The following is a 25,670-nucleotide window of genomic DNA, read 5'->3' as shown; positions in this document are numbered from 1 at the left end:
GACCATTTCGATGTATGTTATTTCATCATCTTTTGTCCCCATAGCAATAATATGTGCTGGGACAAGACAAACCACATGCCAGTAGCCAGGGCAGTGGAGACCTTGGAGATGGCCCACAGGATTGCCCTGGCCTGGCTCTCACATTAGTGGCTGCCTAAATGGAGTCTAAGTGGATGGATCATTCTTGACCTTCTTGTCCCTTGACGTCTTGCATTTACACGGATGCTTATTAAGAAGGGGACCACTGGTTGGTACTGGTTCTGGCTCCCTCCTGGACTTGGGTAGATCCGGTCGGTTGGTGACCATTATTCTCCACCTCGCACCCCGGCGGCGGCGCCTGAGACGACCCACCACAGCAGGTGTTATCGGGGCCTGGAAGGACCACAGGCAGTCCTCAGCAAGGCATTGATGGAGAGGAGAGCGTGGAGGAGACATAGGAACAGGGCATTCACAGGAAACGGTGAGGGCTGAGAACATTCTGTGCCAGGGAAGGCCAGAGAGGAGCCTCTTTTGCGAAAGGGGTCAAGGGGAACAAGGGTCAGACCTTGTGTGGATCACCTCACCTTTCCTTTCAATCCACGCGGACACGCTCTCTTCTTCTTGTTCTTCCTGAGTTTGTTGGGTGGCGCTCGCTGGAGTGAGGTTCCCTGTTGGACAGCGGCGGCAGCAGCCATGCCCCGTGGCATCATGGTCCTGGCCATCTTCCCTCCTTCCCTGCCTGCAGTCTTCTCATCTCCAGGCACCAGAACACTCCTATATATGCCCCCCACCCCAGGCGACCACACCCCTCATCACTATTAGGTCAGCCAGCTATTCCTAGCCAGCCAATCACTGACCAGGGTGGGGTTTCCACATCACAAAGCACCATCTTCAATCCTGTGGTGATGATGTGAGGGGCTCTAGTGGGGAAAGAGGGGGAAGGATCTGGAATAAGAGGCCGAGAATTTTAGGTGGAGAAACGGACATTTGCTTAAACACAATTATCACCTTTCTACTAGCGATTCTTACTTCTTCTCGGGAGAAGTCTCTCTCTGTAAGTCTTTAGCCCATTTATTGTGTTGTTTATATTATTTATAGCATCTAGCCCATTTAGAGTGCTGTTTCTTGGAAGATTTCCTTTAGCGACGGGGTGGGAGGGTGGGGGTGGGATTCATTTGTTTGAGCTCTAAGTATATTTTAGATCTGAGGCCTTGTCTGATGCACAGCCAGCCAATATCTTCTCCCATTCTGTGGGCTTTTTATATTCTTGCTCTCTCTGTTCTTTGGCATGGAGGAATTCTTCAATTGGATACTATTTCAATTATCCCGTCTTTCTGTCATTTGTTGTCATTGTGGGTTTCGATTTAGGAAGTTTCAAGTCTTGCCAAGTAGCCCTGGTGTCTTCCCTATACTTACTTGGAATATTTTTAGGGTATCTTGTCTTAGATTAAGGTCTTTGATCCATTTATAATTGATTCTGGAGCAAGGTGACAGGTAAGGATCTAGATTCAGTTTTCTGCATGTGGATACCCAATTCTGCCAGCATCATTTGGTGGAGAGGCGGTCTTTCTTCCATCCTGTGTTTTCAACTATTATCAAATATTAGGCAGGTTTAGGTCTGTGGGTTCCTTTCTGGGTCTTCTATTCTGTTGGTCCTCGGGCCTCTTCTTATGCCAGTACCAAGCTGTTTCTCTTTCTATGGCTTTGTAAGAGCGTTTGAAGCTTAGTGTTGACATTCCTCCAGTGTTGTTCTTCCTGCTATGGAGTTTTTGCTATTCAGAGTCTTCTGTGGTTGCATGTGAGTTTTTAGATTGCTTCTTCTATGTTTTTGCCGAATGTTGCTGAGACTATCATTGCTATTGCATGGAATTTGGAGATCGCTTTGGGTAGCATGGCCATTTTCACTCTGTGAATCTTTCCAATCCAAGAGCATGGAAGGTTTTTCCATTTCCTTACATCTTCCTTACATTCCTTTTTCATATTTCCAAAGTTTTCATCTTACAGATCCTACACATCTAAGGATAAGTTAATTCCTAGGTATTTTTTTTGGTGTTTCTAATGGAGATGCTTTTCTTGTTTCAGGGTTGTTCTCCCCTTGTTGGCATGAAGAGAAGCTAGTGAATTTTGTGGATTCATTTTATACCCTGCTACATGCCAAAGCTTTGGATCAGCTCAAGTAACTTAGGATCATGTTACAGGATCCTGTTATGTGCAAACAGGAATACTTTTATTCCTTCCTTCCCTATTTGGATCCCGTTTGGTTTTCCTGTTACCTGATTGCTCTTGCGAGGAGTTTCACCACTCTCCTGAGAAGGAGTGGAAAGAGTAGACATCCTTTTCTTTGTCCTCAATTTAGAGGAAATGGTTTTAACTTTTCACCAAATTAACTATCATGCTAGCTGTAGGTTTGTCATGAACATCCTTTCTTTTGTTGAAGAATCTTCCATGGATTTGAGATTCTCCAGAGCTTTTATCATAAAGGGATGCTGGATCTTGTCAAATGCTTCTCTTGTATCTTTTGAGACGATCATATGGTTCTTGTCCTTGCTCCTGTCGGGGTGTGTGGAATTACATTCATTGACTTGGGTATATTGAACCCTGGAGTGAATCCCATTCGGTAATGGCGTATGATTCTTTGGGATTATTTGTGGAATTCAGTTGGCCAGAATTTTATAGAGAAGTGTTGCCTCAATATTCACCAAAGAGCTGGATGCATAGTTCCCTTATTTAATGAGTCCATGTATGGTTTGGGGGAAAGGGTTTTATTGTCTTCATAGAATAACTTTGTTAGTGATCTTTCCCTTTGAATTTCATGGAAGACATTGAGAAATTATGAGAGATTTATTAGAGTGAGTTCTCCTTTGAAGTCCTTATACAATTTCACTGTGAATCCATCTGGCCCTTGGTTTTTCTTGGATGGCAGATCTTATATTGCCATTTCAATTTCATTCCTTGTTATGCATCTATTTAGTTGGGTTAAATCTTGGTTTAGTTAGGATATATCGATATTCACTAGGAATTCTTCCATTTCTCAGTCTCCAATTTGTTATCATACAGGTATGCAAAATATTCCCTTGTAATGTTCTCAATCTTGATTGTTTCTGTCATGACGTTCCTGGTTCCATCTCTAATTGTATCTATTTGGGCCGATTGGCTTCTGTCTCTCTGTCTCTGTCTCTCTCACTGTCTCTCACTCTGTCTCTCTGTCTGTCTGACTCTATCTCTCTCTGTCTCTCTCTCACACAGTCACATTTGCTTAGTATCTGTCAATTTGGTAAATTTTTTCAAAGAACCAACTGGTTGCGTCTTTCTATGTTTTTCTTAGTCTCTATTTCATTTATTTCTGATAGAATCTTGATTGTTTCCATCTCCTAGTTTGGAGGTTGGATTGTTTCTCTTTTTCATGGAGCTTAAGGTGCATCAGTAAAGTGCTGATTTGAGATTTCTCCAGTTCATTGATGTAGGCACTCAGAGCTATAAATTTTCCTCTGAGTACTGCCTTTGCTATGTCCCAGAGGAGCTGGTATTTTGTGTTTGTTTTGGTTAAATTCCATAAACATTTGAATTTCAGTTCTGAGCTCTTCACGAGATGCTCAGCATCTCTAGCCAGAAAAGAAATGCAAATCAAAACCACATTGAGATTCCAGCTCACCACAATTAGAATGGCCATCCTCAAGAGCAGTAACAATAACAGATGCTTGCAAAGGATGTCACCGAAAGGGAATGATACCGACTTATTGCTGGGAGTGGAAGCTTCTGCAACCAGTCTGGAAGCTGTATGGAGGTTCTTCAAACTACTAAACAGAGAGGTTCCCCATGACCCAGCAATCCTACTCCTAGGCATTTTTCCAACTGCCCCCAAACCAAGCCAGACAAAAGCCACCAGCACAGTCATGTCCATTGCAGGTGGTTTACCATCGCTAACATAGGCAATGGACTCAGCTGCCACTCAGAGGACAAATGGATCAAGATTATATGGTAACACTATGTTGAAAACAGTCTTTAGAGCTCTTGGGGGGGAGGCAGCAGGTGAGGAGGTGGGGAGTGAAACCATGACGGGGGGAAAAACAAAGGAGGAGGTAGGAAATGTATTCATTACCTTCCTCATCTGTCGGCTTTCTGTACAGTATTTTTACAATAAAACTATATTTTAAAAAAGAAACTATGCTATATTTACACAATGGATGTTTTACTCATCAGTTAGAAAGAATGACACTGTCCCACTCACAAGGAAATACCAAGACCTGGGGAAATTTATATTAAGCAAAGTAAGCCAGACGAAAGAAACAGGTTGCTTGGTTTCTCTGATTTGTAATCATCAGAATTTGCCTATAAATCTACAAGTAAACTCAATGGACACTAAAAGATCAAAATTACACATGGACATGTTAAATTTAAGGGGACTCTGAATGTTCACACAATTAAGACCAAAGGATGACATTCTTAGGAGAGGATCACAAGGGCACAATAGCTAGGTGCATATAATAATAGAAAATTATGCTTACCATAATAAACTTCAGGAAGTGGAAACAAGAGGTTTTTCTTTTGAAAATTGTTGTTTTCAGTCCTTTTTTGCTTTCTGTGTTCTGGTTTTCATTTTGTCGCTGTTTTCCATTTGTGTAACCTTTGTCTTCTACATAGGTTTATTTGATTTGAGGAGGGAAGGGGGAGCACAGAAATGGTGGGACAAAGGGACAACTAATTCAGCAGTGTATTGATACTAGGAACTATATTGGAAATTAGCGGTATTCCTTGGAGAAGGTGTCATGAAAGGAAAAAAACTGGGGAAAAATGAGGTAGGGGCAACACTGTTCAGAAAGAAATGTACAGTACTCATTACATTCTGTACATGACCTTTTCAATAAAAAACTTAAAAATATATCAAACAACATATCCTAAAATAGTGGCCAAGAAGTGCTTTCAATTCAATGTCAATTTGAGGTTGAAATGTGTTATGGTCAATGTCATCCCTTCCATCATTCTCTCACGTATTTCCCAACCTCGTTCATACTCTCAAGATGCATGGCTGAACATCATAAGTGTATTTACCCACCCTTCCTCTCTATACATCAATCCTCCTTCTCTTTAACATGACTTACCCTGGAACAAGACAATCCCAAGCCTTGCGAGAGCCTTATTTACTCCTCACTGAGGCAGAGGTGAGAAATAATGCTATGAGGAAGGTATCCTAGGGGCAATTATTTTGTGTAGTTTTGTGGAGAGCTACTACTACATGCCCCCTCACCTACTCACCACCCACATACCACCACCACCACACAAAACCTTCCCTCCTCATTGGGACATGTTCATATATGCAGACAATGTACCTCCATCCACATTATCACTTCTCCAACCACATTCTTCTCCCCTACCCAAACCAATTTCACCAGGTTTCATTGTTCCATTCTCACACACAGACATAAAGTATTCAGATGGTTGGTCACCATTCTTTTCCATTTGTGCCCTTCCTCACACATCCCACTAAGGCCCACATCTCAGAGAAGCCTGTTTCATCTTTCTAGGTTTCCCCATTGTATTTCACACCCATATATAGAAGTTTAATCAGATTTTCCCCATTTGGGAAAGAACACTATCACCACACCTCTAACAGCTCTGCTCACCTGGATCTCACTCCGTACACACTGTTTCTCTTTCTCTTTTTCTCTCTCTCACCTTCTCTCTCTCTGCCTCCATTCCCTCCCTTCCTCCATCCCCCCCTCACTCACTCTATCTCTCTCTCATCGAGAGCATTCTTTCCTTCTCCTATGGAACAAAGAGCTGAGAGAGAAGTTCACTTCCCTCTTACCTCCTTTGGGTCCTATTTTTCTCTATTTGGTTCACTGTGCACATTTCCATTGCAGAGCAAGCCCCAGAGGACTCAGGTCCCTCCCTTTCCACTCACTACTTTCTACTGTTTCCCTCCCCTTCCCCACCATCACAGAGCACACAGAAAGGCTTATGAGACCATTTCGATGTATGTTATTTCATCATCTTTTGTCCCCATAGCAATAATATGTGCTGGGACAAGACAAACCACATGCCAGTAGCCAGGGCAGTGGAGACCTTGGAGATGGCCCACAGGATTGCCCTGGCCTGGCTCTCACATTAGTGGCTGCCTAAATGGAGTCTAAGTGGATGGATCATTCTTGACCTTCTTGTCCCTTGACGTCTTGCATTTACACGGATGCTTATTAAGAAGGGGACCACTGGTTGGTACTGGTTCTGGCTCCCTCCTGGACTTGGGTAGATCCGGTCGGTTGGTGACCATTATTCTCCACCTCGCACCCCGGCGGCGGCGCCTGAGACGACCCACCACAGCAGGTGTTATCGGGGCCTGGAAGGACCACAGGCAGTCCTCAGCAAGGCATTGATGGAGAGGAGAGCGTGGAGGAGACATAGGAACAGGGCATTCACAGGAAACGGTGAGGGCTGAGAACATTCTGTGCCAGGGAAGGCCAGAGAGGAGCCTCTTTTGCGAAAGGGGTCAAGGGGAACAAGGGTCAGACCTTGTGTGGATCACCTCACCTTTCCTTTCAATCCACGCGGACACGCTCTCTTCTTCTTGTTCTTCCTGAGTTTGTTGGGTGGCGCTCGCTGGAGTGAGGTTCCCTGTTGGACAGCGGCGGCAGCAGCCATGCCCCGTGGCATCATGGTCCTGGCCATCTTCCCTCCTTCCCTGCCTGCAGTCTTCTCATCTCCAGGCACCAGAACACTCCTATATATGCCCCCCACCCCAGGCGACCACACCCCTCATCATTATTAGGTCAGCCAGCTATTCCTAGCCAGCCAATCACTGACCAGGGTGGGGTTTCCACATCACAAAGCACCATCTTGAATCCTGTGGTGATGATGTGAGGGGCTCTAGTGGGGAAAGAGGGGGAAGGATCTGGAATAAGAGGCCAAGAATTTCTAGGTGGAGAAACGGACATTTGCTTAAACACAATTATCACCTTTCTACTAGCGATTCTTACTTCTTCTCGGGAGAAGTCTCTCTCTGTAAGTCTTTAGCCCATTTATTGTGTTGTTTATATTATTTATAGCGTCTAGCCCATTTATAGTGCTGTTTCTTGGAAGATTTCCTTTAGCGGCGGGGTGGGAGGGTGGGGGTGGGATTCATTTGTTTGAGCTCTAAGTATATTTTAGATCTGAGGCCTTGTCTGATGCACAGCCAGCCAATATCTTCTCCCATTCTGTGGGCTTTTTATATTCTTGCTCTCTCTGTTCTTTGGCATGGAGGAATTCTTCAATTGGATACTATTTCAATTATCCCGTCTTTCTGTCATTTGTTGTCATTGTGGGTTTCGATTAAGGAAGTTTCAAGTCTTGCCAAGGAGCCCTGGTGTCTTCTCTATCCTTTCTTGTAATATTTTTAGGGTATCTTGTCTTAGATTAAGGTCTTTGATCCATTTGTAATTGATTCTGGAGCAAGGTGACAGGTAAGGATGTAGATTCAGTTTTCTGCATGTGGATAGCCAATTCTGCCAGCACCATTTGGTGGAGGGGCTGTCTTTCTTCCATCCTGTGTTTTCAACTATTATCAAATATTAGGCAGGTTTAGGTCTGTGGGTTCCTTTCTGGGTCTTCTATTCTGTTGGTCCTCGGGCCTCTTCTTATGCCAGTACCAAGCTGTTTCTCTTTCTATAGCTTTGTAATAGCGTTTGAAGCTTAGTGTTGACATTCCTCCAGTGTTGTTCTTCCTGCTATGGAGTTTTTGCTATTCAGAGTCTTCTGTGGTTGCATGTGAGTTTTTAGATTGCTTCTTCTATGTTATTGCCGAATGTTGCTGAGACTATCATTGCTATTGCATGGAATTTGGAGATCGCTTTGGGTAGCATGGCCATTTTCACTATGTGAATCTTTCCAATCCAAGAGCATGGAAGGTTTTTCCATTTCCTTACATCTTCCTTACATTCCTTTTTCATATTTCCAAAGTTTTCATCTTACAGATCCTACACATCTAAGGATAAGTTAATTCCTAGGTATTTTTTTTGGTGTTTCTAATGGAGATGCTTTTCTTGTTTCAGGGTTGTTCTCCCCTTGTTGGCATGAAGAGAAGCTAGTGAATTTTGTGGATTCATTTTATACCCTGCTACATGCCAAAGCTTTGGATCAGCTCAAGTAACTTAGGATCATGTTACAGGATCCTGTTATGTGCAAACAGGAATACTTTTATTCCTTCCTTCCCTATTTGGATCCCGTTTGGTTTTCCTGTTACCTGATTGCTCTTGCGAGGAGTTTCACCACTCTCCTGAGAAGGAGTGGAAAGAGTAGACATCCTTTTCTTTGTCCTCAATTTAGAGGAAATGGTTTTAACTTTTCACCAAATTAACTATCATGCTAGTTGTAGGTTTGTCATGAACATCCTTTCTTTTGTTGAGGAATCTTCCATGGATTTGAGATTCTCCAGAGCTTTTATCATAAAGGGATGCTGGATCTTGTCAAATGCTTCTCTTGTATCTTTTGAGATGATCATATGGTTCTTGTCCTTGCTCCTGTCGGGGTGTGTGGAATTACATTCATTGACTTGGGTATATTGAACCCTGGAATGAATCCCATTTGATAATGGCGTATGATTCTTTGGGATTATTTGTGGAATTCAGTTGGCCAGAATTTTATAGAGAAGTGTTGCCTCAATATTCACCAAAGAGCTGGATGCATAGTTCCCTTATTTAATGAGTCCCTGTATGGTTTGGGGTAAAGGGTTCTATTGTCTTCATAGAATAACTTTGTTAGTGATCTTTCCCTTTGAATTTCATGGAAGACATTGAGAAATTATGAGAGATTTATTGGAGTGAGTTCTCCTTTGAAGTCCTTATACAATTTGACTGTGAATCCATCTGGCCCTTGGTTTTTCTTGGATGGCAGATCTTATATTGCCATTTCAATTTCATTCCTTGTTATGCATCTATTTAGTTGGGTTAAATCTTGGTTTAGTTTGGATATATCGATATTCACTAGGAATTCTTCCATTTCTCAGTCTCCAATTTGTTATCATACAGGTATGCAAAATATTCCCTTGTAATGTTCTCAATCTTGATTGTTTCTGTCATGACGTTCCTGGTTCCATCTCTAATTGTATCTATTTGGGCCGATTGGCTTCTGTCTCTCTGTCTCTGTCTCTCTCACTGTCTCTCACTCTGTCTCTCTGTCTGTCTGACTCTCTCTCTCTCTGTCTCTCTCTCACACAGTCACATTTGCTTAGTATCTGTCAATTTGGTAAATTTTTTCAAAGAACCAACTGGTTGCGTCTTTCTATGGTTTTCTTAGTCTCTATTTCATTTATTTCTGATAGAATCTTGATTGTTTCCATCTCCTAGTTTGGAGGTTGGATTGTTTCTCTTTTTCATGGAGCTTAAGGTGCATCAGTAAAGTGCTGATTTGAGATTTCTCCAGTTCATTGATGTAGGCACTCAGAGCTATAAATTTTCCTCTGAGTACTGCCTTTGCTATGTCCCAGAGGAGCTGGTATTTTGTGTTTGTTTTGGTTAAATTCCATAAACATTTGAATTTCAGTTCTGAGCTCTTCACGAGATGCTCAGCATCTCTAGCCAGAAAAGAAATGCAAATCAAAACCACATTGAGATTCCAGCTCACCACAATTAGAATGGCCATCCTCAAGAGCAGTAACAATAACAGATGCTTGCAAAGGATGTCACCGAAAGGGAATGATACCGACTTATTGCTGGGAGTGGAAGCTTCTGCAACCAGTCTGGAAGCTGTATGGAGGTTCTTCAAACTACTAAACAGAGAGGTTCCCCATGACCCAGCAATCCTACTCCTAGGCATTTTTCCAACTGCCCCCAAAACAAGCCAGACAAAAGCCACCAGCACAGTCATGTCCATTGCAGGTGGTTTACCATCGCTAACATAGGCAATCGACTCAGCTGCCACTCAGAGGACAAATGGATCAAGATTATATGGTAACACTATGTTGAAAACAGTCTTTAGAGCTCTTGGGGGGGAGGCAGCAGGTGAGGAGGTGGGGAGTGAAACCATGACGGGGGGAAAAACAAAGGAGGAGGTAGGAAATGTATTCATTACCTTCCTCATCTGTCGGCTTTCTGTACAGTATTTTTACAATAAAACTATATTTTAAAAAAGAAACTATGCTATATTTACACAATGGATGTTTTACTCATCAGTTAGAAAGAATGACACTGTCCCACCAAGACCTGGGGAAAATTATATTAAGCAAAGTAAGCCAGACGAAAGAAACAGGTTGCATGGTTTCTCTGATTTGTAATCATCAGAATTTGCCTATAAATCTACAAGTAAACTCAATGGACACTAAAAGATCAAAATTACACATGGACATGTCAAATTTAAGAGGACTCTGAATGTTCACACAATTAAGACCAAAGGATGACATTCTTAGGAGAGGATCACAAGGGCACAATAGCTAGGTGCATATAATAATAGAAAATTATGCTTACCATAATAAACTTCAGGAAGTGGAAACAAGAGGTTTTTCTTTTGAAAATTGTTGTTTTCAGTCCTTTTTTGCTTTCTGTGTTCTGGTTTTCATTTTGTCGCTGTTTTCCATTTGTGTAACCTTTGTCTTCTACATAGGTTTATTTGATTTGAGGAGGGAAGGGGGAGCACAGAAATGGTGGGACAAAGGGTCAACTAATTCAGCAGTGTATTGTTACTAGGAACTATATTGGAAATTAGCGGTATTCCTTGGAGAAGGTGTCATGAAAGGAAAAAAACTGGGGAAAAATGAGGTAGGGGCAACACTGTTCAGAAAGAAATGTACAGTACTCATTACATTCTGTACATGACCTTTTCAATAAAAAACTTAAAAATATATCAAACAACATATCCTAAAATAGTGGCCAAGAAGTGCTTTCAATTCAATGTCAATTTGAGGTTGAAATGTGTTATGGTCAATGTCATCCCTTCCATCATTCTCTCACGTATTTCCCAACCTCGTTCATACTCTCAAGATGCATGGCTGAACATCATAAGTGTATTTACCCACCCTTCCTCTCTATACATCAATCCTCCTTCTCTTTAACATGACTTACCCTGGAACAAGACAATCCCAAGCCTTGCGAGAGCCTTATTTGCTCCTCACTGAGGCAGAGGTGAGAAATAATGCTATGAGGATGGTATCCTAGGGGCAATTATTTTGTGTAGTTTTGTGGAGAGCTACTACTACATGCCCCCTCACCTACTCACCACCCACATACCACCACCACCACACAAAACCTTCCCTCCTCATTGGGACATGTTCATATATGCAGACAATGTACCTCTATCTGCATTATCACTTCTCCAACAACATTCTTCTCCCTAACCAAACCAATTTCACCAGGTTTCATTGTTCCATTCTCACACACAGACATAAAGTATTCAGATGGTTGGTCACCCTTCTTTTCCATTTGTGCTCTTCCTCACACATCCCACTAAGGCCCACATCTCAGAGGAGCCTGTTTCATCTTTCTAGGTTTCCCCATTGTATTTCACACCCATATATAGAAGTTTAATCAGATTTTCCCCATTTGGGAAAGAACACTATTACCAACACCTCTAACAGCTCTGCTCACCTGGATCTCACTCCGTACACACTGTTTCTCTTTCTCTTTTTCTCTCTCTCACCTTCTCTCTCTCTGCCTCCATTCCCTCCCTTCCTCCGTCCCCCCCTCACTCACTCTATCTCTCTCTCATAGAGAGCATTCTTTCCTTCTCCTATGGAACAAAGAGCTGAGAGAGAAGTTCACTTCCCTCTTACCTCCTTTGGGTCCTACTTTTCTCTATTTGGTTCACTGTGCACATTTCCATTGCAGAGCAAGCCCCAAGGACTCAGGTCCCTCCCTTTCCACTCACTGCATTCTACTGTTTCCCTCCCATTCCCCACCATCACAGAGCACACAGAAAGGCTTATGAGACCATTTCGATGTATGTTATTTCATCATCTTTTGTCCCCATAGCAATAATATGTGCTGGGACAAGACAAACCACATGCCAGTAGCCAGGGCAGTGGAGACCTTGGAGATGGCCCACAGGATTGCCCTGGCCTGGCTCTCACATTAGTGGCTGCCTAAATGGAGTCTAAGTGGATGGATCATTCTTGACCTTCTTGTCCCTTGACGTCTTGCATTTACACGGATGCTTATTAAGAAGGGGACCACTGGTTGGTACTGGTTCTGGCTCCCTCCTGGACTTGGGTAGATCCGGTCGGTTGGTGACCATTATTCTCCACCTCGCACCCCGGCGGCGGCGCCTGAGACGACCCACCACAGCAGGTGTTATCGGGGCCTGGAAGGACCACAGGCAGTCCTCAGCAAGGCATTGATGGAGAGGAGAGCGTGGAGGAGACATAGGAACAGGGCATTCACAGGAAACGGTGAGGGCTGAGAACATTCTGTGCCAGGGAAGGCCAGAGAGGAGCCTCTTTTGCGAAAGGGGTCAAGGGGAACAAGGGTCAGACCTTGTGTGGATCACCTCACCTTTCCTTTCAATCCACGCGGACACGCTCTCTTCTTCTTGTTCTTCCTGAGTTTGTTGGGTGGCGCTCGCTGGAGTGAGGTTCCCTGTTGGACAGAGGCGGCAGCAGCCATGCCCCGTGGCATCATGGTCCTGGCCATCTTCCCTCCTTCCCTGCCTGCAGTCTTCTGATCTGCAGGCGCCAGAACACTCCTATATATGCCCCCCACCCCAGGCGACCACACCCCTCATCATTATTAGGTCAGCCAGCTATTCCTAGCCAGCCAATCACTGACCAGGGTGGGGTTTCCACATCACAAAGCACCATCTTGAATCCTGTGGTGATGATGTGAGGGGCTCTAGTGGGGAAAGAGGGGGAAGGAACTGGAATAAGAGGCCAAGAATTTCTAGGTGGAGAAACGGACATTTGCTTAAACACAATTATCACCTTTCTACTAGCGATTCTTACTTCTTCTCGGGAGAAGTCTCTCTCTGTAAGTCTTTAGCCCATTTATTGTGTTGTTTATATTATTTATAGCGTCTAGCCCATTTATTGTGCTGTTTCTTGGAAGATTTCCTTTAGCGACTGGGTGGGAGGGTGGGGGTGGGATTCATTTGTTTGAGCTCTAAGTATATTTTAGATCTGAGGCCTTGTCTGATGCACAGCCAGCCAATATCTTCTCCCATTCTGTGGGCTTTTTATATTTTGCTCTCTCTGTTCTTTGGCATGGAGGAATTCTTCAATTTGATACTATTTCAATTATCCCGTCTTTCTGTCATTTGTTGTCATTGTGGGTTTCGATTAAGGAAGTTTCAAGTCTTGCCAAGGAGCCCTGGTGTCTTCTCTATCCTTTCTTGTAATATTTTTAGGGTATCTTGTCTTAGATTAAGGTCTTTGATCCATTTGTAATTGATTCTGGAGCAAGGTGACAGGTAAGGATCTAGATTCAGTTTTCTGCATGTGGATGGATAGCCAATTCTGCCAGCACCATTTGGTGGAGGGGCTGTCTTTCTTCCATCCTGTGTTTTCAACTATTATCAAATATTAGGCAGGTTTAGGTCTGTGGGTTCATTTCTGGGTCTTCTATTCTGTTGGTCCTCGGGCCTCTTCTTATGCCAGTACCAAGCCGTATCTCTTTCTATGGCTTTGTAAGAGCGTTTGAAGCTTAGTGTTGACATTCCTCCAGTGTTGTTCTTCCTGCTATGGAGTTTTTGCTATTCAGAGTCTTCTGTGGTTGCATGTGAGTTTTTAGATTGCTTCTTCTATGTTATTGCCGAATGTTGCTGAGACTATCATTGCTATTGCATGGAATTTGGAGATCGCTTTGGGTAGCATCGCCATTTTCACTCTGTGAATCTTTCCAATCCAAGAGCATGGAAGGTTTTTCCATTTCCTTACATCTTCCTTACATTCCTTTTTCATATTTCCAAAGTTTTCATCTTACAGATCCTACACATCTAAGGATAAGTTAATTCCTAGGTATTTTTTTTTTTTGCTGTTTCTAATGGAGATGCTTTTCTTGTTTCAGGGTTGTTCTCCCCTTGTTGGCATGAAGAGAAGCTAGTGAATTTTGTGGATTCATTTTATACCCTGCTACATGCCAAAGCTTTGGATCAGCTCAAGTAACTTAGGATCATGTTACAGGATCCTGTTATGTGCAAACAGGAATACTTTTATTCCTTCCTTCCCTATTTGGATCCCGTTTGGTTTTCCTGTTACCTGATTGCTCTTGCTAGGAGTTTCACCACTCTCCTGAGAAGGAGTGGAAAGAGTAGACATCCTTTTCTTTGTCCTCAATTTAGAGGAAATGGTTTTAACTTTTCACCAAATTAAGTATCATGCTAGCTGTAGGTTTGTCATGTACATCCTTTCTTTTGTTGAGGAATCTTCCATGGATTTGAGATTCTCCAGATCTTTTATCATAAAGGGATGCTGGATCTTGTCAAATGCTTCTCTTGTATCTTTTGAGACGATCATATGGTTCTTGTCCTTGCTCCTGTCGGGGTTTGTGGAATGACATTCATTGACTTGGGTATATTGAACCCTGGAATGAATCCCATTTGATAATGGTGTATGATTCTTTGGGATTATTTGTGGAATTCAGTTGGCCAGAATTTTATAGAGAAGTGTTGCCTCAATATTCACCAAAGAGCTGGATGCATAGTTCCCTTATTTAATGAGTCCCTGTATGGTTTGGGGTAAAGGGTTCTATTGTCTTCATAGAATAACTTTGTTAGTGATCTTTCCCTTTGAATTTCATGGAAGACATTGAGAAATTATGAGAGATTTATTGGAGTGAGTTCTCCTTTGAAGTCCTTATACAATTTCACTGTGAATCCATCTGGCCCTTGGTTTTTCTTGGATGGCAGATCTTATATTGCCATTTCAATTTCATTCCTTGTTATGCATCTATTTAGTTGGGTTAAATCTTGGTTTAGTTTGGATATATCGATATTCACTAGGAATTCTTCCATTTCTCAGTCTCCAATTTGTTATCATACAGGTATGCAAAATATTCCCTTGTAATGTTCTCAATCTTGATTGTTTCTGTCATGACGTTCCTGGTTCCATCTCTAATTGTATCTATTTGGGCCAATTGGCTTCTCTCTCTCTGTCTCTGTCTCTCTCACTGTCTCTCACTCTGTCTCTCTGTCTGTCTGACTCTCTCTCTCTCTGTCTCTCTCGCTCTGTCTCTCTCTCACACAGTCAGATTTGCTTAGTATCTGTCAATTTGGTAAATTTTTTCAAAGAACCAACTGGTTGCGTCTTTCTATGTTTTTCTTAGTCTCTATTTCATTTATTTCTGATAGAATCTTGATTGTTTCCATCTCCTAGTTTGGAGGTTGGATTGTTTCTCTTTTTCATGGAGCTTAAGGTGCATCAGTAAAGTGCTGATTTGAGATTTCTCCAGTTCATTGATGTAGGCACTCAGAGCTATAAATTTTCCTCTGAGTACTGCCTTTGCTATGTCCCAGAGGAGCTGGTATTTTGTGTTTGTTTTGGTTAAATTCCATAAACATTTGAATTTCAGTTCTGAGCTCTTCACGAGATGCTCAGCATCTCTAGCCAGAAAAGAAATGCAAATCAAAACCACATTGAGATTCCAGCTCACCACAATTAGAATGGCCATCCTCAAGAGCAGTAACAATAACAGATGCTTGCAAAGGATGTCACCGAAAGGGAATGATACCAACTTATTGCTGGGAGTGGAAGCTTCTGCAACCAGTCTGGAAGCTGTATGGAGGTTCTTCAAACTACTAAACAGAGAGGTTCCCCATGACCCAGCAATCCTACTCCTAGGCATTTTTCCAACTGCCCCCAAAACAAGCCAGACAAAAGCCACCAGCACAGTCATGTCCATTGCAGGTGGTTTACCATCGCTAACATAGGCAATCGACTCAGCTGCCACTCAGAGGACAAATGGATCAAGATTATATGGTAACACTATGTTGAAAACAATCTTTACAGCTCTTGGGGGGGAGGCAGCAGGTGAGGAGGTGGGGAGTGAAACCATGACGGGGGGAAAAACAAAGGAGGAGGTAGGAAATGTATTCATTACCTTCCTCATCTGTCGGCTTTCTGTACAGTATTTTTACAATAAAACTATATTTTAAAAAAGAAACTATGCTATATTTACACAATGGATGTTTTACTCATCAGTTAGAAAGTATGACACTGTCCCATTCACAAGGAAATACCAAGACCTGGGGAAAATTATATTAAGCAAAGTAAGCCAGACGAAAGAAACAGGTTGCTTGGTTTCTCTGATTTGTAATCATCAGAATTTGCCTATAAATCTACAAGTAAACTCAATGGACACTAAAAGATCAAAATTACACATGGACATGTCAAATTTAAGGGGACTTTGAATGTTCACACAATTAAGACCAAAGGATGACATTCTTAGGAGAGGATCACAAGGGCACAATAGCTAGGTGCATATAATAGAAAATTATGCTTACCATAATAAACTTCAGGAAGTGGAAACAAGAGGTTTTTCTTTTGAAAATTGTTGTTTTCAGTCCTTTTTTGCTTTCTGTGTTCTGGTTTTCATTTTGTCGCTGTTTTCCATTTGTGTAACCTTTGTCTTCTACATAGGTTTATTTGATTTGAGGAGGGAAGTGGGAGCACAGAAATGGTGGGACAAAGGGTCAACTAATTCAGCAGTGTATTGATACTAGGAACTATATTGGAAATTAGCGGTATTCCTTGGAGAAGGTGTCATGAAAGGAAAAAAACTGGGGAAAAATGAGGTAGGGGCAACACTGTTCAGAAAGAAATGTACAGTACTCATTACATTCTGTACATGACCTTTTCAATAAAAAACTTAAAAATATATCAAACAACATATCCTAAAATAGTGGCCAAGAAGTGCTTTCAATTCAATGTCAATTTGAGGTTGAAATGTGTTAGGGTCAATGTCATCCCTTCCATCATTCTCTCACGTATTTCCCAACCTCGTTCATACTCTCAAGATGCATGGCTGAACATCATAAGTGTATTTACCTCTCTATTCATCAATCCTCCTTCTCTTTAAAATGACTTACCCTGGAACAAGACAATCCCAAGCCTTGCGAGAGCCTTATTTGCTCCTCACTGAGGCAGAGGTGAGAAATATTGCTATGAGGATGGTATCGTAGGGGCAATTATTTTGTGTGGTTTTGTGGAGAGCTACTACTACATGCCCCCTCACCTACTCACCACCCACATACCACCACCACCACACAAATCCTTCCCTCCTCATTGGGACATGTTCATATATGCAGACTATGTACCTCCATCCGCATTATCACTTCTCCAACAACACTCTTCTCCCCTACCCAAACCAATTTCACCAGGTTTCATTGTTCCATTCTCACACACAGACAAAGTATTCAGATAGTGGTCACCATTCTTTTCCATTTGTGCTCTTCCTCACACATCCCACTAAGGCCCACATCTCAGAGGAGCCTGTTTCATCTTTCTAGGTTTCCCCATTGTATTTCACACCCATATATAGAAGTTTAATCAGATTTTCCCCATTTGGGAAAGAACACTATCACCACAACTCTAACAGCTCTGCTCACCTGGATCTCACTCCGTACACACTGTTTCTCTTTCTCTTTTTCTCTCTCTCACCTTCTCTCTCTCTGCCTCCATTCCCACCCTTCCTCCATCCCCCCCTCACTCACTCTATCTCTCTCTCATAGAGAGCATTCTTTCCTTCTCCTATGGAACAAAGAGCTGAGAGAGTAGTTGACTTCCCTCTTACCTCCTTTGGGTCCTACTTTTCTATATTGGGTTCACTGTGCACATTTCCATTGCAGAGCAAGCCCCAGAGGACTCAGGTCCCTCCCTTTCCACTCACTGCTTTCTACTGTTTCCCTCCCCTTCCCCACCATCACAGAGCACACAGAAAGGCTTATGAGACCATTTCGATGTATGTTATTTCATCATCTTTTGTCCCCATAGCAATAATATGTGCTGGGACAAGACAAACCACATGCCAGTAGCCAGGGCAGTGGAGACCTTGGTGATGGCCCACAGGATTGCCCTGGCCTGGCTCTCACATTAGTGGCTGCCTAAATGGAGTCTAAGTGGATGGATCATTCTTGACCTTCTTGTCCCTTGACGTCTTGCATTTACACGGATGCTTATTAAGAAGGGGACCACTGGTTGGTACTGGTTCTGGCTCCCTCCTGGACTTGGGTAGATCCGGTCGGTTGGTGACCATTATTCTCCACCTCGCACCCCGGCGGCAGCGCCTGAGATGACCCACCACAGCAGGTGTTATCGGGGCCTGAAAGGACCACAGGCAGTCCTTAGAAAAGCATTGATGGAGAGGAGAGCGTGGAGGAGACATAGGAACAGGGCATTCACAGGAAACGGTGAGGGCTGAGAACATTCTGTGCCAGGGAAGGCCAGAGAGGAGCCTCTTTTGTGAAAGGGGTCAAAGTGAACAAGGGTCAGACCTTGTGTGGATCATCACCTTTCCTTTCAATCCACGCGGACACGATCTCTTCTTCTTGTTCTTCCTGAGTTTGTTGGGTGGCGCTCGCTGGAGTGAGGTTCCCTGTTGGACAGCAGCGGCAGCAGCCCTGCCCCGTGGCATCATGGTCCTGGCCATCTTCCCTCCTTCCCTGCCTGCAGTCTTCTGATCTCCAGGCGCCAGAACACTCCTATATATGCCCCCCACCCCAGGCGACCACACCCCTCATCATTATTAGGTCAGCCAGCTATTCCTAGCCAGCCAATCACTGACCTGGGTGGGGTTTCCACATCACAAAGCACCATCTTGTATCCTGTGGTGATGATGTGAGGGGCTCTAGTGTGGAAAGAGGGAGAAGGATCTGGAATAAGAGGCCAAGAATTTCTAGGTGGAGAAACGGACATTTGCTTAAACACAATTATCACCTTTCTACTAGCGATTCTTACTTCTTCTCGGGAGAAGTCTCTCTCTGTAAGTCTTTAGCCCATTTATTGTGTTGTTTATATTATTTATAGCGTCTAGCCCATTTATAGTGCTGTTTCTTGGAAGATTTCCTTTAGCGACGGGGTGGGAGGGTGGGGGTGGGATTCATTTGTTTGAGCTCTATGTATACTTTAGATCTGAGGCCTTGTCTGATGCACAGCCAGCCAATATCTTCTCCCATTCTGTGGGCTTTTTATATTCTTGCTCTCTCTGTCCTTTGGCATGGAGGAACTCTTCAATTTGATACTATTGCAATTATCCCGTCTTTCTGTCATTTGTTGTCATTGTGGGTTTCGATTTAGGAAGTTTCAAGTCTTGCCAAGGAGCCCTGGTGTCTTCTCTATCCTTTCTTGTAATATTTTTAGGGTATCTTGTCTTAGATTAAGGTCTTTGATCCATTTGTAATTGATTCTGGAACAAGGTGACAGGTAAGGATCTAGATTCAGTTTTCTGCATGTGGATAGCCAATTCTGCCAGCATCATTTGGTGGAGAGGCGGTCTTTCTTCCATCCTGTGATTTCAACTATTATCAAATATTAGGCAGGTTTAGGTCTGTAGGTTCATTTCTGGGTCTTCTATTCTGTTGGTCCTCGGGCCTCTTCTTATGCCAGTACCAAACTGTTTCTCTTTCTATGGCTTTGTAAGAGAGTTTGAAGCTTAGTATTGACATTCCTCCAGTGTTGTTCTTCCTGCTATGGAGTTTTTGCTATTCAGAGTCTTCTGTTGTTGCATGTGAGTTTTTAGATTGCTTCTTCTATGTTATTGCCAAATGTTGAGACTACCATTGGTATTGCATGGAATTTGGAGATCGCTTTGGGTAGCATCACCATTTTCTCTATGTGAATCCTTCCAATCCAAGAGCATGGAAGGTTTTTCCATTTCCTTACATCTTCCTTACATTCCTTTTTCATATTTCCAAAGTTTTCATCTTACAGATCCTACACATCTAAGGATAAGTTAATTCCTAGGTATTTTTTTTGGCTGTTTCTAATGGAGATGCTTTTCTTGTTTCAGGGTTGTTCTTCCCCTTGTTGGCATGAAGAGAAGCTAGTGAATTTTGTGGATTCATTTTATACCCTGCTACATGCCAAAGCTTTGAATCAGCTCAAGTAACTTAGGATCGTGTTACAGGATCCTGTTATGTGCAAACAGGAATACTTTTATTCCTTCCTTCCCTATTTGGATCCCGTTTGGTTTTCCTGTTACCTGATTGCTCTTGCTAGGAGTTTCACCACTCTCCTGAGAAGGAGTGGAAAGAGTAGACATCCTTTTCTTTGTCCTCAATTTAGAGGAAATGGTTTTAACTTTTCACCAAATTAAGTATCATGCTAGCTGTAGGTTTGTCATGTACATCCTTTCTTTTGTTGAGGAATCTTCCATGGATTTGAGATTCTCCAGAGCTTTTATCATAAAGGGATGCTGGATCTTGTCAAATGCTTCTCTTGTACCTTTTGAGACGATCATATGCTTCTTGTCCTTGCTCCTGTCGGGGTGTGTGGAATTACATTCATTGACTTGGGTATATTGAACCTTGGAATGAATCCCATTTGATAATGGTGTATGATTCTTTGGGATTATTTGTGGAATTCAGTTGACCAGAATTTTATAGAGAAGTGTTGCCTCAATATTCACCAAAGAGCTGGATGCATAGTTCCCTTATTTAATGAGTCCCTGTATGGTTTGGGGGAAAGGGTTCTATTGTCTTCATAGAATAACTTTGTTAGTGATCTTTCCCTTTGAATTTCATGGAAGACATTGAGAAATTATGAGAGATTTATTAGAGTGAGTTCTTTGAAGTCCTTATAGAATTTGACCGTGAATCCATCTGGCCCTTGGTTTTTCTTGGATGGCAGATCTTATATTGCCATTTCAATTTCATTCCTTGTTATGCATCTATTTAGTTGGGTTACATCTTTGTTAAGTTTGGATATATCGATATTCACTAGGAATTCTTCCATTTCTCAGTCTCCAAATTGTTATCATAAAGGTATGCAAAATATTTCCCTTGTAATGTTTTCAATCTTGATTGTTTCTGTCATGACGTTCCTGGTTCCATCTCTAATTGTATCTATTTGGGCTGATTGGCTTCTCTCTCTCTGTCTCTGTCTCTCTCACTGTCTCTCACTCTGTCTCTCTGTCTGTCTGACTCTCTCTCTCTCTGTCTCTGTCTCTCTCTCTCTCTCTCTCTATCTCTCTCTCACACACACACACACACAGACACACACACAGTCACATTTGCTTAGTATCTGTCAATTTGGTAAATTTTTTCAAAGAACCAACTGGTTGCGTCTTTCTATGGTTTTCTTAGTCTCTATTTCATTTATTTCTGATAGAATCTTGATTGTTTCCCTCTCCTAGTTTGGAGGTTGGATTGTTTCTCTTTTTCATGGAGCTTAAGTTGCATCAGTAAAGTGCTGATTTGAGATTTCTCCAGTTCATTGATGTAGGCACTCAGAGCTATAAATTTTCCTCTGAGTACTGCCTTTGCTATGTCCCAGAGGAGCTGGTATTTTGTGTTTGTTTTGGTTAAATTCCATAAACATTTGAATTTCAGTTCTGAGCTCTTCACGAGGTGCTCAGCATCTCTAGCCAGAAAAGAAATGCAAATCAAAACCACATTGAGATTCCAGCTCACCACAATTAGAATGGCCATCCTCAAGAGCAGTAACAATAACAGATGCTTGCAAAGGATGTCACCGAAAGGGAATGATACCGACTTATTGCTGGGAGTGGAAGCTTCTGCAACCAGTCTGGAAGCTGTATGGAGGTTCTTCAAACTACTAAACAGAGAGGTTCCCCATGACCCAGCAATCCTACTCCTAGGCATTTTTCCAACTGCCCCCAAAACAAGCCAGACAAAAGCCACCAGCACAGTCATGTCCATTGCAGGTGGTTTACCATCGCTAACATAGGCAATCGACTCAGCTGCCACTCAGAGGACAAATGGATCAAGATTATATGGTAACACTATGTTGAAAACAATCTTTACAGCTCTTGGGGGGGAGGCAGCAGGTGAGGAGGTGGGGAGTGAAACCATGACGGGGGGAAAAACAAAGGAGGAGGTAGGAAATGTATTCATTACCTTCCTCATCTGTCGGCTTTCTGTACAGTATTTTTACAATAAAACTATATTTTAAAAAAGAAACTATGCTATATTTACACAATGGATGTTTTACTCATCAGTTAGAAAGAATGACACTGTCCCACCAAGACCTGGGGAAAATTATATTAAGCAAAGTAAGCCAGACGAAAGAAACAGGTTGCATGGTTTCTCTGATTTGTAATCATCAGAATTTGCCTATAAATCTACAAGTAAACTCAATGGACACTAAAAGATCAAAATTACACATGGACATGTTAAATTTAAGGGGACTCTGAATGTTCACACAATTAAGACCAAAGGATGGCATTCTTAGGAGAGGATCACAAGGGCACAATAGCTAGGTGCATATAATAATAGAAAATTATGCTTACCATAATAAACTTCAGGAAGTGGAAACAAGAGGTTTTTCTTTTGAAAATTGTTGTTTTCAGTCCTTTTTTGCTTTCTGTGTTCTGGTTTTCATTTTGTCGCTGTTTTCCATTTGTGTAACCTTTGTCTTCTACATAGGTTTATTTGATTTGAGGAGGGAAGGGGGAGCACAGAAATGGTGGGACAAAGGGTCAACTAATTCAGCAGTGTATTGTTACTAGGAACTATATTGGAAATTAGCGGTATTCCTTGGAGAAGGTGTCATGAAAGGAAAAAAACTGGGGAAAAATGAGGTAGGGGCAACACTGTTCAGAAAGAAATGTACAGTACTCATTACATTCTGTACATGACCTTTACAATAAAAAACTTAAAAATATATCAAACAACATATCCTAAAATAGTGGCCAAGAAGTGCTTTCAATTCAATGTCAATTTGAGGTTGAAATGTGTTATGGTCAATGTCATCCCTTCCATCATTCTCTCACGTATTTCCCAACCTCGTTCATACTCTCAAGATGCATGGCTGAACATCATAAGTGTATTTACCCACCCTTCCTCTCTATACATCAATCCTCCTTCTCTTTAACATGACTTACCCTGGAACAAGACAATCCCAAGCCTTGCGAGAGCCTTATTTGCTCCTCACTGAGGCAGAGGTGAGAAATAATGCTATGAGGAAGGTATCCTAGGGGCAATTATTTTGTGTAGTTTTGTGGAGAGCTACTACTACATGCCCCCTCACCTACTCACCACCCACATACCACCACCACCACACAAAACCTTCCCTCCTCATTGGGACATGTTCATATATGCAGACAATGTACCTCTATCTGCATTATCACTTCTCCAACAACATTCTTCTCCCTAACCAAACCAATTTCACCAGGTTTCATTGTTCCATTCTCACACACAGACATAAAGTATTCAGATGGTTGGTCACCCTTCTTTTCCATTTGTGCTCTTCCTCACACATCCCACTAAGGCCCACATCTCAGAGGAGCCTGTTTCATCTTTCTAGGTTTCCCCATTGTATTTCACACCCATATATAGAAGTTTAATCAGATTTTCCCCATTTGGGAAAGAACACTATTACCAACACCTCTAACAGCTCTGCTCACCTGGATCTCACTCCGTACACACTGTTTCTCTTTCTCTTTTTCTCTCTCTCACCTTCTCTCTCTCTGCCTCCATTCCCTCCCTTCCTCCGTCCCCCCCTCACTCACTCTATCTCTCTCTCATAGAGAGCATTCTTTCCTTCTCCTATGGAACAAAGAGCTGAGAGAGAAGTTCACTTCCCTCTTACCTCCTTTGGGTCCTACTTTTCTCTATTTGGTTCACTGTGCACATTTCCATTGCAGAGCAAGCCCCAGAGGACTCAGGTCCCTCCCTTTCCACTCACTGCATTCTACTGTTTCCCTCCCCTTCCCCACCATCACAGAGCACACAGAAAGGCTTATGAGACCATTTCGATGTATGTTATTTCATCATCTTTTGTCCCCATAGCAATAATATGTGCTGGGACAAGACAAACCACATGCCAGTAGCCAGGGCAGTGGAGACCTTGGAGATGGCCCACAGGATTGCCCTGGCCTGGCTCTCACATTAGTGGCTGCCTAAATGGAGTCTAAGTGGATGGATCATTCTTGACCTTCTTGTCCCTTGACGTCTTGCATTTACACGGATGCTTATTAAGAAGGGGACCACTGGTTGGTACTGGTTCTGGCTCCCTCCTGGACTTCGGTAGATCCGGTCGGTTGGTGACCATTATTCTCCACCTCGCACCCCGGCGGCGGCGCCTGAGATGACCCACCACAGCAGGTGTTACCGGGGCCTAGAAGGACCACAGGCAGTCCTTAGAAAAGCATTGATGGAGAGGAGAGCGTGGAGGAGACATAGGAACAGGGCATTCACAGGAAACGGTGAGGGCTGAGAACATTCTGTGCCAGGGAAGGCCAGAGAGGAGCCTCTTTTGCGAAAGGGGTCAAGGGGAACAAGGGTCAGACCTTGTGTGGATCACCTCACCTTTCCTTTCAATCCACGCGGACACGCTCTCTTCTTCTTGTTCTTCCTGAGTTTGTTGGGTGGCGCTCGCTGGAGTGAGGTTCCCTGTTGGACAGCGGCGGCAGCAGCCATGCCCCGTGGCATCATGGTCCTGGCCATCTTCCCTCCTTCCCTGCCTGCAGTCTTCTGATCTGCAGGCGCCAGAACACTCCTATATATGCCCCCCACCCCAGGCGACCACACCCCTCATCATTATTAGGTCAGCCAGCTATTCCTAGCCAGCCAATCACTGACCAGGGTGGGGTTTCCACATCACAAAGCACCATCTTGAATCCTGTGGTGATGATGTGAGGGGCTCTAGTGGGGAAAGAGGGGAAAGGAACTGGAATAAGAGGCCGAGAATTTCTAGGTGGAGAAACGGACATTTGCTTAAACACAATTATCACCTTTCTACTAGCGATTCTTACTTCTTCTCGGGAGAAGTCTCTCTCTGTAAGTCTTTAGCCTATTTATTGTGTTGTTTATATTATTTATAGCGTCTAGCCCATTTATAGTGCTGTTTCTTGGAAGATTTCCTTTAGCGACTGGGTGGGAGGGTGGGGGTGGGATTCATTTGTTTGAGCTCTAAGTATATTTTAGATCTGAGGCCTTGTCTGATGCACAGCCAGCCAATATCTTCTCCCATTCTGTGGGCTTTTTATATTTTGCTCTCTCTGTTCTTTGGCATGGAGGAATTCTTCAATTTGATACTATTTCAATTATCCCGTCTTTCTGTCATTTGTTGTCATTGTGGGTTTCGATTAAGGAAGTTTCAAGTCTTGCCAAGGAGCCCTGGTGTCTTCTCTATCCTTTCTTGTAATATTTTTAGGGTATCTTGTCTTAGATTAAGGTCTTTGATCCATTTGTAATTGATTCTGGAGCAAGGTGACAGGTAAGGATGTAGCTTCAGTTTTCTGCATGTGGATAGCCAATTCTGCCAGCACCATTTGGTGGAGGGGCTGTCTTTCTTCCATCCTGTGTTTTCAACTATTATCAAATATTAGGCAGGTTTAGGTCTGTGGGTTCCTTTCTGGGTCTTCTATTCTGTTGGTCCTCGGGCCTCTTCTTATGCCAGTACCAAGCCGTTTCTCTTTCTATGGCTTTGTAAGAGCGTTTGAAGCTTAGTGTTGACATTCCTCCAGTGTTGTTCTTCCTGCTATGGAGTTTTTGCTATTCAGAGTCTTCTGTGGTTGCATGTGAGTTTTTAGATTGCTTCTTCTATGTTATTGCCGAATGTTGCTGAGACTATCATTGCTATTGCATGGAATTTGGAGATCGCTTTGGGTAGCATCGCCATT

The 25,670-nt window shown here is 42.8% G+C and overlaps 5 long non-coding RNA genes across 5 annotated transcripts; all 5 read right to left on the bottom strand.

Moving 5' to 3' along the window:
- On the bottom strand, window positions 1-715 carry LOC138839424 (uncharacterized). Its single transcript, XR_011375975.1, has 2 exons — window positions 564-715; window positions 1-372 (listed from the first exon to the last, which is right to left on the bottom strand). It is a non-coding gene; the product is annotated as an uncharacterized lncRNA (long non-coding RNA).
- A 5,226-nt stretch (window positions 716-5,941) lies between these two features.
- LOC138839423 (uncharacterized) lies at window positions 5,942-6,656 on the bottom strand. The gene is made up of 2 exons (XR_011375974.1): window positions 6,505-6,656; window positions 5,942-6,313 (listed from the first exon to the last, which is right to left on the bottom strand). It is a non-coding gene; the product is annotated as an uncharacterized lncRNA (long non-coding RNA).
- Window positions 6,657-11,868: 5,212 nt separating this feature from the next.
- LOC138839422 (uncharacterized) lies at window positions 11,869-12,579 on the bottom strand. The gene is made up of 2 exons (XR_011375973.1): window positions 12,432-12,579; window positions 11,869-12,240 (listed from the first exon to the last, which is right to left on the bottom strand). It is a non-coding gene; the product is annotated as an uncharacterized lncRNA (long non-coding RNA).
- Window positions 12,580-17,816: 5,237 nt separating this feature from the next.
- Window positions 17,817-18,523, bottom strand: LOC138839421 (uncharacterized). Its single transcript, XR_011375972.1, has 2 exons — window positions 18,378-18,523; window positions 17,817-18,188 (listed from the first exon to the last, which is right to left on the bottom strand). It is a non-coding gene; the product is annotated as an uncharacterized lncRNA (long non-coding RNA).
- A 5,269-nt stretch (window positions 18,524-23,792) lies between these two features.
- On the bottom strand, window positions 23,793-24,504 carry LOC138839420 (uncharacterized). The gene is made up of 2 exons (XR_011375971.1): window positions 24,355-24,504; window positions 23,793-24,163 (listed from the first exon to the last, which is right to left on the bottom strand). It is a non-coding gene; the product is annotated as an uncharacterized lncRNA (long non-coding RNA).
- Window positions 24,505-25,670: the final 1,166 nt, after the last annotated feature.

The sequence above is a fragment of the Dipodomys merriami genome, unplaced genomic scaffold (assembly GCF_024711535.1).
Source record: "Dipodomys merriami isolate MVZ:Mamm:240054 unplaced genomic scaffold, mDipMer1.0.p SCAF_3, whole genome shotgun sequence".
NCBI lineage: Eukaryota > Metazoa > Chordata > Mammalia > Rodentia > Heteromyidae > Dipodomys > Dipodomys merriami.
Note: the sequence above shows the minus strand (reverse complement) of the source record. Positions and strands in the feature narration are given on the sequence as shown.